General features: G+C 33.0%; 1 long non-coding RNA gene across 1 annotated transcript; it reads right to left on the reverse strand.

The window, feature by feature from the left end:
- Window positions 1-1,371: 1,371 nt before the first annotated feature.
- LOC143608835 (uncharacterized) lies at window positions 1,372-4,065 on the reverse strand. Its single transcript, XR_013149334.1, has 3 exons — window positions 3,971-4,065; window positions 2,423-2,979; window positions 1,372-1,635 (listed from the first exon to the last, which is right to left on the reverse strand). It is a non-coding gene; the product is annotated as an uncharacterized LOC143608835 (long non-coding RNA).
- Window positions 4,066-15,028: the final 10,963 nt, after the last annotated feature.

Raw genomic sequence — 15,028 nt, forward strand, 5'->3', positions numbered from 1 at the left:
ATACAAAATAAGTCATATGATATGATCAAAATGATATGTAAAAAGCTCAAGATATAAAACCATGCAAAACAGTTATAACTAATTTTTATGTCTCCTTTAAACCATTTAAATAAGATGGAAATTTTATACAACATTAAGAAAAATAATAAATATGTATAGATTTTTTAAAAAATTCGGGCCTAGTAGGGTCGTCAACCACCCTGCACCCCTTGAGAGCCAACCTTGAACATACGTGACGTTGAATCCACTTAAATTCACATCATCATATTATTGTATATAACTGGAACATCAATAATACTGTATGTACTAGTGATTATACCTTGCAGTACTAGCCTCTGGGTATGTAGTTTCCATTAAATTAGTTAAGTTCTGTTTCGAATTGTTTTCCGTCAGTTTGTATATGGGTTTAGACATGAAGATGAGAAGTTGACCGTATCTTATTCTTCGATTTGTTATATGTAAATAGGTTTAGACGATTGAAAATGAAAGACTTTTGATGAGGTTATTTGGACTAGAGATGAAAAGGAGTACGGTCCTCTATTTGAAAGCGTGTTTTTAATTAGAGAATGTGCTCGACTGAAAGGATGGTGGGTGGCGTTAAAGCTTATTCCTTTCCTATGGGTGTTAAACCACAACAAAAGGGTGAGTTTAGATTGGGATTCATGATGCAAATTTTATTTTATTAATTACTGACTTTTCGTTGTAAGTTTATATAATTTGGGCATCTTCTTTAAGGTTACTTTAGGCTTTTTATAATATAAAGTTACAAGCAAGCTTCATCAAAAAGCGACTAATTACTTGGTATACGAACTTCACCAAAGCCGGTCTTCATCAGTAACCCATTATAAAACACGGACAGAAGTTAAGACCTTGTTGGCCAATTTCGTTAACCAATCATCAAAGTCATTTTGCATCAATTCTATTCCTAATAGTGCTTGATTTCAAAATACGTAAATTCATAAGCCTGTTTAATTTCTAGAATGCAGAACAAGTAGTACTCGATCTACGGGAATGTTCCAAGTGAAATCGTTAAGGAAACATCTTCTTAACACTCGATAACTCAACTGGATTCATCCATGTTTTCGTCAAGATTGACTATTTGTATTTACCTACATGCAATCAGCCTAAAGACCCCATGATAGATAAGATCACTCTCCAATCCCTAAACTGGTCACCGTGAGTTCAGGACTACATAAACACTCACATTTCTTTCAAAATCCTCCAAAAACGGGTCTTCAGCCGAAAACAAAAACACTACTCCCCCTATCACATAACCGATCCCTAGTATTCCAAAACCTAAATCAACTAAAATAACACATTGACAGGTGATTTATTCATAGCTCGTGTATATATATAATATTTTTATAGACATGTATTTGTATCGCCCGGATATAAAATATCTAGGTATTTGTTGTATGATGCTTATAGGTTGGGTTGGTTACAAACCAAGTAACAAAGTCAATGGTTGATGGAAGAATGCAATAGCCGCTTCGTAACTCCGAATCTTGAAGCTGCCGAAGGCCCCTTGCTTTTGACCAACTTAATCAACCACCACCCACACCATGGAAACCTTCAGCTGCTGTTCAATTTGCTTAACCAGCGGCTGCTGTTCCAACTCCAGACCCTCCACTTCATCTTCATTTCTGATGCTTATTATGTTCCTTCATCAACAGCAACAAGACCAAAATGAATCTTTTTTTATTAATTTGCTCACACTTTAAGCTCCTTGTAATTCAAGACTTCCAATAAAATAATCTAAAAGATGATATCGAAAATCCTTAACAAATCATGGGAAATAGATGCATGTAATTGGCCAGGGTAACTTCAAAAAAAGGTTAAATTATAATAATTTGGTTAAATAATTTTGACCCGTTGCATTTTTCAGTTCTGAAAGTAGAATAGCGTAACCAAGAATTCACACTATTCAAAGCATAAAAAAAATTTACCACATTTGTAGCTGTATTAGAAAATTTGAAACAAACAGTGTCAATCATGACAGGTAGACAGGTTACAGGTTAGCAAATAGAATTGTTCAACCAGAACATGACCATATTTTCGTGTCAAAAAACATCAACCCTAAGCCACACACTTATAATTGTGTAAACCAAACACGACCCATTTAACACATTTACTTAAACGTCTCAAGGAGGTTTGCAGGTAATAACCAAGTTGTAAACACGTTAATCAAGTTTGCGGGTAGTAAAAAAAGGGTTACATGGGTCGTAAACGGTTTAATAGGTCAACCTGAACACAATCTATTTTTAAAACAGGTTAGATAAGGCAGCCCGAAACCTAAATATTTTTGTAAGGTGTTCAAACCACTTCAGCCCAAAATGAAATACATCCTTTCAAGAACATAAAAGAATCCAAACCCCTTTTGTGTTTTTCACACACAAGTTTAGACCACAAAGAAAGTACAAACCTTCAAGGGGGGTAGCTTCCACTGTTTAAACCATCTGAGGCCACCTACATAATGCAAGCCAGTCCCAGCGTTTGCACAGTATTTAATGGCGGGCCCAGTCAGTTCTCCGGTGATTGGTTCTCACAGTTGTAAAAATCAAAATATCTGTCACAGCCACAGCCACAAGTGCAGGATTTATGCTGCTAGAGCCAGGCTCATTCTAAAACACAAGCATAGAGAACACTAGCTGATAAAGCAATAACACCACATTGCTAAATACGCAATTATAGTGCGACCTCACCATAAAATAAACTTATATCATAAGGCATGAAAAAAGAACAATCATAGGTAAATACTGAATAAAACTTCTAGTTATTAGAAACAATGTTTTGAGAATCAATACTACATAGTTTCAAAAGAGTTCAACCGTTCAAGTAACTGAAAATAGAAAAATACGGGTTTACAAATCTGTTCTTAAGACAAACGGTTACTTTTTCAACAGAAAATAAAGACTTCATTTGCATAACTTTCCGGAACTTGAGAAGATTCAGCAGTCCAAAACAAAAACATGGTCAAATCTGCACAATGAATATGTATATTATAAAAACTTGATTTCAAAAACAAGATTCCAAGCTTTAAACAGTTTATGAACTAAAGAACCAAAAAATTCATGAGTTTGAAGAACAGCTTGAATACTTACCCAAAATTCTTGTAAAAAAATACAAACGTCATTTTAGGATATAAAACTTTATAACAGTTACATATATGTAAGCGAGAAGATATAATATAAGTTGTAGACAAAGATTAGTTATATTAAAAAATATGTAGAATCTAAATGATGATAATCTTAAACCACACACAAGCATAGGTAAATTCTTAATAAAAAACAAAAACAGAGAAATCCCCACAAAACCTATATAGAGGTGCAGGTGCCAAGATGTCTTGCATCATTGTGTGTGTATGCATATAGATATAAATAAATACAAATGCATAATCTTATGAACAGTAAGGTAACAGCATAAGTAATGTATGCATGATGAATAATAATACAATACTAAGCAACCTTGTTGTAGCTCCAACTTTTGTTTCAAAGCATCAAGCAGAGCAAATCAAAAGTTACTGCAACAAATTTTTAAATAGAGAAGCACTCTCAAAAAAACCTTTTGGAAAAACGTTCACGTGCCAGCCAACTCCCTGAAGCGTTATGCTTAAAAGTAAAGATTTTTTTTTTAATTTTAAAGCAATATCATAATAGCTGTTCCCATAAAACAAGTTAAAAAAGAAAAAAGAAACTTATAAAAGAAAACGATGCAAGCTGTTTTCAAAATCCCATTTATGGTGGTGAAACAAGACCAGGAGACATATTTTGCTTATCTTTGATTATCATGCAACTAAAACCTAAATGCACCAAAGACAATGTCTTTGACTATAACTTTTGTCATGAAAAACAATCTTCAAAAAGTGTTAGCGACCGACCTTTAATCTTTGAATAGGTTTTAGTAAGAGTATCATACATGATGCAACATAACTGTAACAGGATAAGCATACAAAGATAGCAAATTTACTCACCTAGTGACCATGGCCCATGTAAGGTGCACCACCCTGCTGCTGCCTATTACCTCCTTCACCGCCCTGTTGATTCGGGTACCCACCCTGCAACCTCGATCTCTCCGTACCTGCCGAACTCGGTCAGTAAGGTCTCGGAGGTGGTGTCCCAGCCCAGGCCGTGGACGAATATCTTTCGGTGGGCGTCGGCTAACTTCTGGACGCTGTGGATGAAGTCGGGGTGTTGGGAGAGGGCATCTTTGAGTTACCTTATACTATGTTTGTTAGTATACATCATGAGTTAATAAAATTCTACTAAATTCATAAATCATTGTTGTTGTGATGCTATTTTTGTTGTTGTACATCATGAATTTATAAAATTCTACTAAATCCAGACATTACAATATTGTAAGTGATAACAATTAATTGTATTTCAAATAAGAAAAAAATTCCTTGAAAACGACATTTGTGGTTTTCTTTGTCTGTTTGCCATTTTTGTCTAGAATCGGTATCTTCAAACCCTTTTTGCTGGTAACTCGTGATAGTGCGGGATGCAGTTGTCCGTGTGAGAACGCATCGTTCTTTAAGTACAAACCCACCCTGCTTAATGACTGTCCTTGACTTTTGTTTATTGTCATAACGAAGCAAACTAATAAGGGATATTGTCGTCTCATATGTATAATAGTTTATGTGATTAAATCAAGAGAAATGGTAAGAGGTTTATCAAGCACATGGTTTATCCACTTTCTTAGGTACCTTACCAATAAAACTGATTTGTTATTAGCATCACTAAGATCATTCAACATCTTAAAGTTTTTAGTATCCATTCTGCAAATAATCTTGTATAAGAAATCGTTCAAACAAACAATAGCTTAAGGTTATTTATAAAAAATATATAAAAAAACTATATTTTATGAAGCCATAATGTATCATAAATTCATGTATAACTATAAAGTTATATTTTTAAATACATAAAAAACCTAAAGCCAAGGAAAAATTATATATATATTATAAATACCAACTTCTTAAACACACACACTTTTACTGTTCCTTTACAACCAATGCTTTAACAATTGTACTTTGTACTGCAGTTGAAACAATCATGGTGACATAAGCTTCTTTGTTATGTCTCTACTTTAGAAGACGATTATTGCCTCCGTTTGGCCATCGTAGAAGCTATGACGATCTTCTGAGCTTCAATTCGACCGGCATGTAGTGTTTATTATTATTGACTGAATATGGGCTGTTTGTACCTTCATTCAAGGGTCTGTGATCAGATATAATTGGTCAAAACCTGCATTAAAAACGACTTCTTTGTGGGCCTGTTCACTGAAACGGTTCATGGCTATGATGATTATTCGGGGATTGCCGTGAAAACTTTTGTTGCAGTCATGATTTGGTTTTTGGCATGGCAACTTTTGTTGCGGCCATGATACGGTTCCGAGCCTTTTTCAACGTTTGGTTGTCACTCACGATTGTATTGTTCCTTAACAATGGTGCTTAAACAATTGTATGAAATGCTTTGTACTTTGTACTTATTTCATTGTATTTTTTGGGTTACACGTACAAATGACTTGGTGAGAATGTGATTGTGATGATGATTTGAGTCTAGAATTGTTTGGTAAAAGGTTATGATGATGATGTTGTCCTCATCTAAACCTCCATAGCTTTCGTATGTCTCTGTTATTTTACTCCTGAAAGCTTGGTGAATATCAATTTTACCCTTGAATGTGAATGTGATGATGACCATAGTATGTCTGTTTGATAGAGGTTATATTGATGATCCTGCCTTCATCTGAACCTCCATAGCTTTCATATGTTTCGGTTGTTTTGACTCTTAATAGACTATGATAACGGGCTGCTTTTTGTTCTTCTCGAGTTGTCTCTTAAATATACAGTAAGGCTATGATGACACTGCTAATTGGCGTGGGCGTGGCAGCCTATATTGCAGAGATGGCGGAGATCTGAGCCTCGAGTAATTTCTCTACTTAACTTTGATCTTTTTATGATAGGTTGTTTGATTTCTTACTGATGTGTAGTATTTTGGTTTTAGGTAAGATCTTTGTCCTTCTGTTTGTTTAATAATTGATAATATGTATTTAATCATTCGTTCTTTTGTTGTATCTCACAGTGTATTTCTCTACCTGAGGAAGTTGCATAAGGCAAGTGTGGAAATGCGGGAATCTGACCATATGGAAGCACCTTAAATTGTGTATTTTATTATTTTGTGTAATGTGCAATTTCTACACTTGAGGAAGCTTGCTTTGAGGTAAATAAGTGTCGAATTATGTATGTTTAGTACCTAATAGTATTATGATATATAGCTAATAGTATACGATAATTTAACTTTGATTTTGTTGTGATATGTTGGTAGAACAATGTTACTTGGTAGAACAATGTTACTGCAGATGCAAGCAGGGGTGAAAAATGAACCAAAAGGAAAGAGACTATGGTGCTAGGCACTTTTGCTAATGGAAGATCAATATTATGCAAAATATAAACTACTTGCAGCCGTAAAAATTTTATAACACTACTTTTGGTAAGCGAACAACATGCAGGGACTATCTAAAGAAAACTGTGGCATAAAGTTGAAGCAACACAATTGGTCAAAGCTGTATATAATTTTTTTGTAAGTGGTAGCACATGACCAAGTTTAAACTGTCTAAAGACTGTGCTCGCTACTTTTGAAATCGGTATATGGGTTAGACCTGCAATCCCTATGATGATGCTTCACTTTTTGGTGTGATATGTTATGTCGCAGCCATGGTGCAAATCCGAGCCTCGGGTCAACAATTTTTAATATTTAAGTTGCACTTTCTTTTCGTTGTTTATCCTCATCCCCACCCCCCGCAACGCTGGGGGTCGGAATACTAGTTAAATATTAAAAATAATAAAGAGCAAACTGAAAGTATTTTAATCCATCAAAAAGCCTGTCTCGAGCTTAGCTAAGCAGACTCGACTAATTTACTACAACTCTAACCTAAACTGGACCGAAAAAAGAAAAAGAAAACAATTTTCATAAACAAAAAAATAAATATTAGATATCATTCCAACAGTTGCAACTATGACTCTTCTATAATTATGTGTATATGCATCATTAAGATCATGTTTCACTTGTGTTTGTTTTTCAAAAAAAAAAAAGATTCTGGTTCGGTTTCAGAATTGCTATAAACAGAAACTGAAGAAATCAAACCGAATTGAAAAAAGTGATTCATGGTCATATAGATTAACCAATCTCTTTTAATTATAATATAACCTACAACACTAATAGTAATTATTTATAACATCAACTAATTTAAGTATAACAATAATCTAACATACCGTATGTAGCTGGATTGAACGATTTGTTTGGAACTTGCAACACGTATTGGTGGATGTTAAAGAAATAGATGATGTATATTTATATTGATTTCCATATATTTTGTAGTATATCTATATACACCCTAGATTAAATAGGGATTTGAATTCAATTATTATTATGATTGTTGTTGGATGAATATAAATTATTTAAATTATATTCAACTACACATTAAATTTAATAGATATCCTAAATATGATTTGAGCTTTACACGGGAACAATGTTTCCAAATTATATATTTGATTATGTGAAAATACCAAGAAATATATTATAAAAACAAAAACCACACTTTCTCCATATTTAAGCCAATATGTAAAACCTAAATTAGCCACTCTCTCGCATGTTTCTCTCCTTCAACTTATAATCAATGTCACAAACCCAACTCAAATGCATTGCAATGGGTTTATTTAAACAAACAAAGACCAAAATATATACTCTCTTTGATACCACAACAACAACAATCATACCAAGTAAAATCTCACTCGTAGTGAAGCTATTAGTAAGATATAGAGAATGCATGATTTAGGCAAGCCATACATACATCACAAGAAATAGAGAGGTTGCTTATAGTGGGATCCACCTTTGGCTCAAAGAAAAACCTGCATGCAAAACATAGTTACATAACCCAAATCATAACAAAGTAAGCATATTTAAAAATTAAATTGTTTAACCCAACAAAAAAACCAGTTTTTACTTAAGGCCAATTTTTTTTTCGCCTTTAACCCAAATTTTAAAAAATTATCGGAGACGGCCCTGTCTATGTCTATACGCGTGGCTCGTTTGTGAAAGATTGGATATTGCTTTAGGAAGATGGTGTTACGATTATGGGAACATCCGGTGCCAAAGCATGAAGTTCCCAAAGAAGATGTGTGATCCAGACAACTCTAACAATAGTGTTAGCCATAACATGATATTCTCATTAACAACATGATTATTTTGGCACTTCATGAAATTAAGTTATCTCCTAGAAAAATTGGAATAATAGTATGTGGATAGTGTAGTTTCAATACGTGAGCACTAAGCCTGAAATACAATGGTTTACCAAAGTTGAAAATTGTCTTAACTTGTTTCACTTTATGAGCACTAAGCCTGAAATATAGCAAGTTGGAGAACTTGCATGTTGTGGCGGCTTGAATTTGATTCGCAAAAGAACCCAAATGCCTCCACTGATTACCTCACAGGAACATCAAAAGTATGTTGGCAAAAGCTAAGCAACAAAAGTATCGTGACAGAACTCTAAACAACAAAAGTTCATAAGTTGCATTTTAATATATAGAGGTGTAGTCAATACTTATATTTCTAAGACGTTTTTTCTCGTTCTTTTTAAGTTGCGAAAAAAACACATAGGCTGAAATAAAAATACAATAGGTATTTGGAGTCGAATTACCAAAGAGCATGAATAAAGAACGGTCGAAATGTGGCATGTGCTCACGTTTTTCAGAGTTTGTTTCTTAATTTTTTTTCATAACAGTTAAGTCACACACTCACTAATCATAATCCTAAATCTACAAGTTTGTCCACTACTAAAGTCGAACACTCAACCACTTAAAAAAATAATACCACTATTTACATCCTTTTTGTTTCTCTTATCTAAAGATGTTATTTCACATAATACTCAAATCATCCATTTGCAGACCAAAAGCTTAGATATTTATAGATCATTCTCAAGTTATCTCTACATATTTAAACATCTTCCACATCGAAAAAGAGATAATAAATCACAGCAAATTTTAAAAATCAGTGCCTCACATATAACCAAATCTTAAAATCGGTCAACGATTCGGCTCACAATCATACAACATGTCAGTTTTTAAACCCAAGCTCCCTTAATATTATCCCCAACTTGCCTTGCACCTAAAGCAAATTTTGACTCTAAAATACCAACACGTGTACAGAATGCTTAACGGGCATCCGACAAAGCTGTGATAAATCTCTGAATCTTGGCCTGTGCTTTCTCCTTCTCATCTGGACCATCCAGGTCGCCAATGTTGTCATGATATTCCTACACATATACCGTAGATAGTTAGACCATGAACAAAGAATTCGAAAATAAAATAATAATATATTTCTGGAACAAAGTAAAATATATATACCTGCAGCACATTCTTGACATCCTTTTTGGTCAGCTTTTGCTGCTTAAGTAACAACTCGATTCTTGCTCTTATTGGAGGATGCCTGCAATTTTGCTAATTGAAAATTACAATATTTTTAGTAGAAAATTTCTTATAAACAGAAATATATACACATGTATGTGCGTGTATAAGCAAACTTTTTTGGAAAACAGAAAACATAAAAATAATACAAAAAATATTCAATTTTCAATTTTAAAATACAAAAAATGGTTAAAATGCAATTTATAATCATCTCTAATTCTCTTTAAAAATTCTAAAAATATACATAAAATTTTTTGTTTATTTATAAAACCTACATGTGTAGCTAAAGTTTTAAAAGTGAAAAAAAAAATCATTGTTATTAAAAGTGAGCGCCTTGGGCGCCTAGGTGCAATTCTCAGGTGAAGAGAATTAAATGCGCTTCTAGTTTCCTGGCGCAACACTTTAGATTTTCTTTTATTATTACTTATTGTAGACTTTCAGAAACAAATCAAGTTTAGCAACCAAAAAAAAAGTGATGAGACTTGATGTTAGAACATGTCTCAGCCGTATAAATAGTCAGGTTTTGCCAAATCTATACTGAAGTAAGACTTGTCAGTATAAAAGAAAATATAGAACACAACACACAAGCATGCAAATCTATACTCAGTCTTATTCTACACATAACATAACACATGTAACAGATAATGCACATTTTTCAATACTGGCCACATGCATTAAACTCTACTATGTGTGTATGGTCAAACAAATGTAGGCTAAAATATCAAAACATAAAGACTTCGAATGTTTGAGATTGAAAAGACCACATAATTGGTGTATGAAGACTTTTGGAGCTTCACTTAGGGGTAATGTTAATAGCCGACGACAGCATATTTAACACGATAACATCAATCAGAAGCATAATGATCATAAAACACACAGGAATTCAAATTCATAGCAAATGTTTATACAAAGTATGTACAATGAACTATAACTGTATAATAAGTCATGCAATATAAAACTGAAGAAATTTAGCATCTAGTATATGACTACAACAATTGACTAAGTCTACGGTTTATTTTGTCCTATGTATCTTAGAGGGCAGACTAAGCATATAGGGTACGGATAAACGACTACATAATGTGTATTCTCGATTGAGCTTTTCTGAATCGTACATAAACAACTTAAGACGTAGTGGCAGCAAGCATACTTACAGAAAATGCAGATGCGTTGAGGAAGTCGGATCCTATCCAGAAAATGAAAAATCCAATAAGCAATTAGAATGGAGAAAACAAAATCCAATTAATGAACTTTAAAGCTCTAAAAATTGAAAGCAACAAAACCACCCAGTAAAACCATAGACATATAATCCGCCACAACAAAGGTCAAGGTAAACGCTTATTCGCTACTCGTTTCTTTAAAGGCAAACATCAATTTTCAATAATATCCAAATGTATAATATGTTTAAATTGCATATGTAACCACCTTTGATTTAAATAAATACATGCATTTTATACTCACAAACATATGATTTAACAAAGAGTACGTAGTTGTGGCAGCAAACCATCAAGGGTTCCTTACCAAAACAACGAACATGAAGCATCTTTTATAACCATCACTGCCTGCCAATATTGAGTGGATATCCGAACACCTCACAGATGACTTTATAATCATCAAATATTAATTTGTAAAAAAAGATCCAATCACATTATGCCGTAAAAAATTGCAAGTCTACTAAACTTGTATCAAACTAAGAAATTGTGCAGCTAAATGTTTGCGAACCTGAGCATGAGTCTCGGCTTTTTGGTGGAGCATGTTGACCAATTCTTGCAACTCAAGTTTCCGCAATTCAACCTGTTCTTCGGTGACTCAAGAGCAAGACCTGCAGATTAAGTTTTTATAGAGGTTAATTTAGAGTTTTCTGCTACTATCTTTTTAATTAAAAAACCTTGCTGTATCATCTAGTAATCGTTCTATTTGGTTCAATGTATACAATTAAAAAATGGTTGATAAAGAATTAGATGTTTGTAACTGATAAAATCACAATTATAATATTTATAAACCCAATTGATAAACTCATAGTTTAAGCTAACACGAACATACAACTAACATTTTCATACGTTAATCCACACACCCTCATCGAGTATCCAACGAAGAGCAAGATAAATAAAAACATACAATGCATAATAACATAATCAAGGTTAGTACTGGTAACAGATATTAGAACCACCAATTAACTTAGCTTAACAAGGCAAAAACATAAATATTCAGATTGTAGACGTGATTCTAATTGAAGATGGCATATTTCATTCATCTGCAATTAACAACAGAAATCATCTAAAAGTTATAAGCGTAAACAATTAGAAACATGCTTACATAAAACACAATCGAAATAAACTCTATTAACAAAGAATTATGATAATTGTTGTAATCTTGATTATAAACAGAAGGAGATGAGAATTCTAGTAAGAGTTTGTTTGTTACCTGCAAATCGATTGAATTGAAGTGGAAGCGGAGAATCTTTCAATCAAGGGTTGGTTTATTAGCATAATAGTGGGATAATTAGAAACCACTTTGTTGGTGTCCAGATAAGTGTTAATAACATATAAAACAAACATCACAACCACTCACGATGAAGGTTAGTTTGTTTGATTTACCCATCATGTATGTGTGTTTAAAAGATTTAAGCTGTATTGTTTAGTATTTTATTGTATTGCAGATTTTAGTTCTAAAAACTTAACTGTGATTAAACTAATTCATGAATTGTGATGATCGTGTTTTGAATTCTGTGCAAACCACCGCCATCACCAAAACACCATTGGAGATTTTATTTACATCTAGCTTATATCGATTCATTTGAATTTGGGTAGGGTCATGAACCAATATTTCGATGCCTATTATGTAAGAAGCTTCTTCGAGATCCTTCATGTCAAAATTACGCGAGAATAACCGCTTTGACTCATGCAACAGATCTAAACTATTACTTCATCCACATAAATCATCCACATAAAGGAAAAGTATAGCAAAGTTGCTCCCTGTCATTTTGAGGTAAGTGCATTGATCCACTTGATTCTTAATGAAATCTTGTTTTTTCATAACTTCATTAAATTTAAGTACCACTGACGTGATGTTTTTTTTAAACCATATATGGAATTCTTTAACTTGCAGACTAAATGTTCTTTACCATCATGTTTAAAGCCTTCAGGTTGAGTCATGAACACATCCTCATGTAAGTCACCATTAAGAAAAAAACGGTTTTGACATCCATCTGATGTAGCACTAAGTCAAAATACGCTACTAATGCCATAACAATCCTTAAGGAATCCTTTGATACAGATGAGAAGGTTTCTTGATAATCAATCCCTTCTTTTGAGTATAGCCTTTTGCAACCAATCTTGCTTTGTGGCTTTTGACATTACCATTTGGTTTTATTTGGTTTTGTAAACTAATTTACAACCTATGGGTTTTACACCATCGGGTAATTCAGCCAATTCCCAGACATCATTTTGTTTCATGGAATCAAGCTCATCAATCATAGATTTATTCCATTCGGATGATTGATCCCTGCTAATGGTTTCATTATAAGAGGATGCATCATTACACTTTCCTATATTTATATCAGCTTCATTAAGGTGTGACATTTGTCAATTTTCGTATTCATATTTGTATTTGTATTCGTTAAACCGACCCGTTTTGTCGTTTCAATATATTCGTTTTTGAAAGTAATGAGTTTATATAAATTTCAATGATTTAAAGTTCGTTTAAGTCCACTTTATATTTATACTGTTCAATTAACGAATCTCCGAGCCTTAAATGTTTATAAAATAATCAAGTTCCAACATATTCGAGTGTATAACATAAACAAACCAAAGATTTTAAAGTATATAACGTTTTTATCTAGTTATATATATGTATAAAGTTCAAGGTTCAAAGGTTAAATAAAGTTTAAAAAACAAACCATATAAGTATTGATAGTTAAGGGGCTTAAAGTGTAAAATTCATTTAAAATAATAATAAATAAAAGCCCAGCCCCTTCCCCCTTCTTTCCCACGTTTTTCCGGCAAGGGCACCGCTGGCGGCGGCGTAATATTTTCGGCGACTTTCTAAAAGCCACGTCTGACCTTCGTTTTGATTCGTTAATCATCCCAAACGATCTTTCCACTAATTATAAACATTAACTCGTGATTTATTTCGTCAATTACAAACTAATTAACTCGTATTTAATCCCAAATCGTCGAATAATATTAAAATCTCAATAACTCGATTTAATCACCCAACTGATCAATTGAGGCTATAAATAGCATCATAATCTCCTTCTAAACGTGCTACAGACATAATTTTACACTAACAAACTCGTTTATATCATCAATTCGTTCTTATCATCTCATTCCGGCCAACTTACGGTTCTCTGTCAAATCATAACCTTGGAAGGTAATTGTAATATGTATTAGTATTGTTTTTGGCCGTCCAAAACCCCTAACCTAAATCAATCAAACTTGGAATAGTTTTGGGGAATTGAAAACCTAGGGTTTATGTCAACAAGATGAAGTTGGGTTTGTGTTTATAATTATTTGCTTTCATCCTTTAACAACAAAAGCTGTTTGGTCCAGTGGTTGGGTATGTTGTGTGTGGTCATGGAGACCCGGGTTCGAACCCGGGTCACAGGAGACCCATTCTATTTTATTTTGAAAACCATTTTTTATTAGTTATAATAAATTTAATATATATTTATAAATCATACAAAATAAATAAAATTAGTTTTATAATTAAATAAAAGTTGTTTAATTTCTGTTAGCATTTTCGTCACGTATCAACTTTTACAAACCCAAACCGCTCGTTAAAACTCGTTAAATATTTATATAGATAATATATATATAGTGTCGTTGTAACTTCATAAATTCTAAATCAACAAACACTTATACTGATAATCATACTTGTAACGCTAAAATCTCGTAACATTATTATATTCAAATTTAGCATAAAACTTATAAATAATATTATAATAATAAATCATTAAAATATGTTAAACCTTAATATTACAATACTATAAAATAAGCAAAAGTATATAAATAAACAAAAATCCACGAACCTTAAAACCAACCTTTTATTTTCCATTATTTAGTTAGTAATTATCGTGTTTATTATTTTAGCTCGGGAGATTCGATCATTCGGTTTCATATTACGCGCTTTCCGTTTCATTTTCAAGTTTGTCATCCCAATTCAAAGGTGAGTTTCTCACACCCCTCCCTTTTTAACTATTTTGGGGGTAGCATATATACCCTATCAACAATCCAATTTCGTTATTATTATATAAACTACAATTCGTTACATGTACTTGTGTGCTTATTTGCTTACTTGCTCAAAGACTACTTGCTCATGGTTTCCTCAATAAGTATGATCATACGCCCCATGTGCACTCAGGACCTCGATGTTATGAGTGGAATATGCCTCCGATCCGAGTACATTTGGTTGTTACCGAATGGAAAAGACATTGCTTGCGCTATTACTACACTAAGTTTCATGGAATTGTATGGTTTTTATGTACTTGTGTCAAACTTGTGTGAACTCGCCAACTATTCAATTAGTTGACTTTATTTTATATATATGCTACGGGTACTTACATTAGAGGATGGA

The sequence above is a fragment of the Bidens hawaiensis genome, unplaced genomic scaffold, assembly GCF_021521415.1.
Source record: "Bidens hawaiensis isolate Kalapana, Puna unplaced genomic scaffold, B.hawaiensis_p1.1 tig00419438_1, whole genome shotgun sequence".
NCBI lineage: Eukaryota > Viridiplantae > Streptophyta > Magnoliopsida > Asterales > Asteraceae > Bidens > Bidens hawaiensis.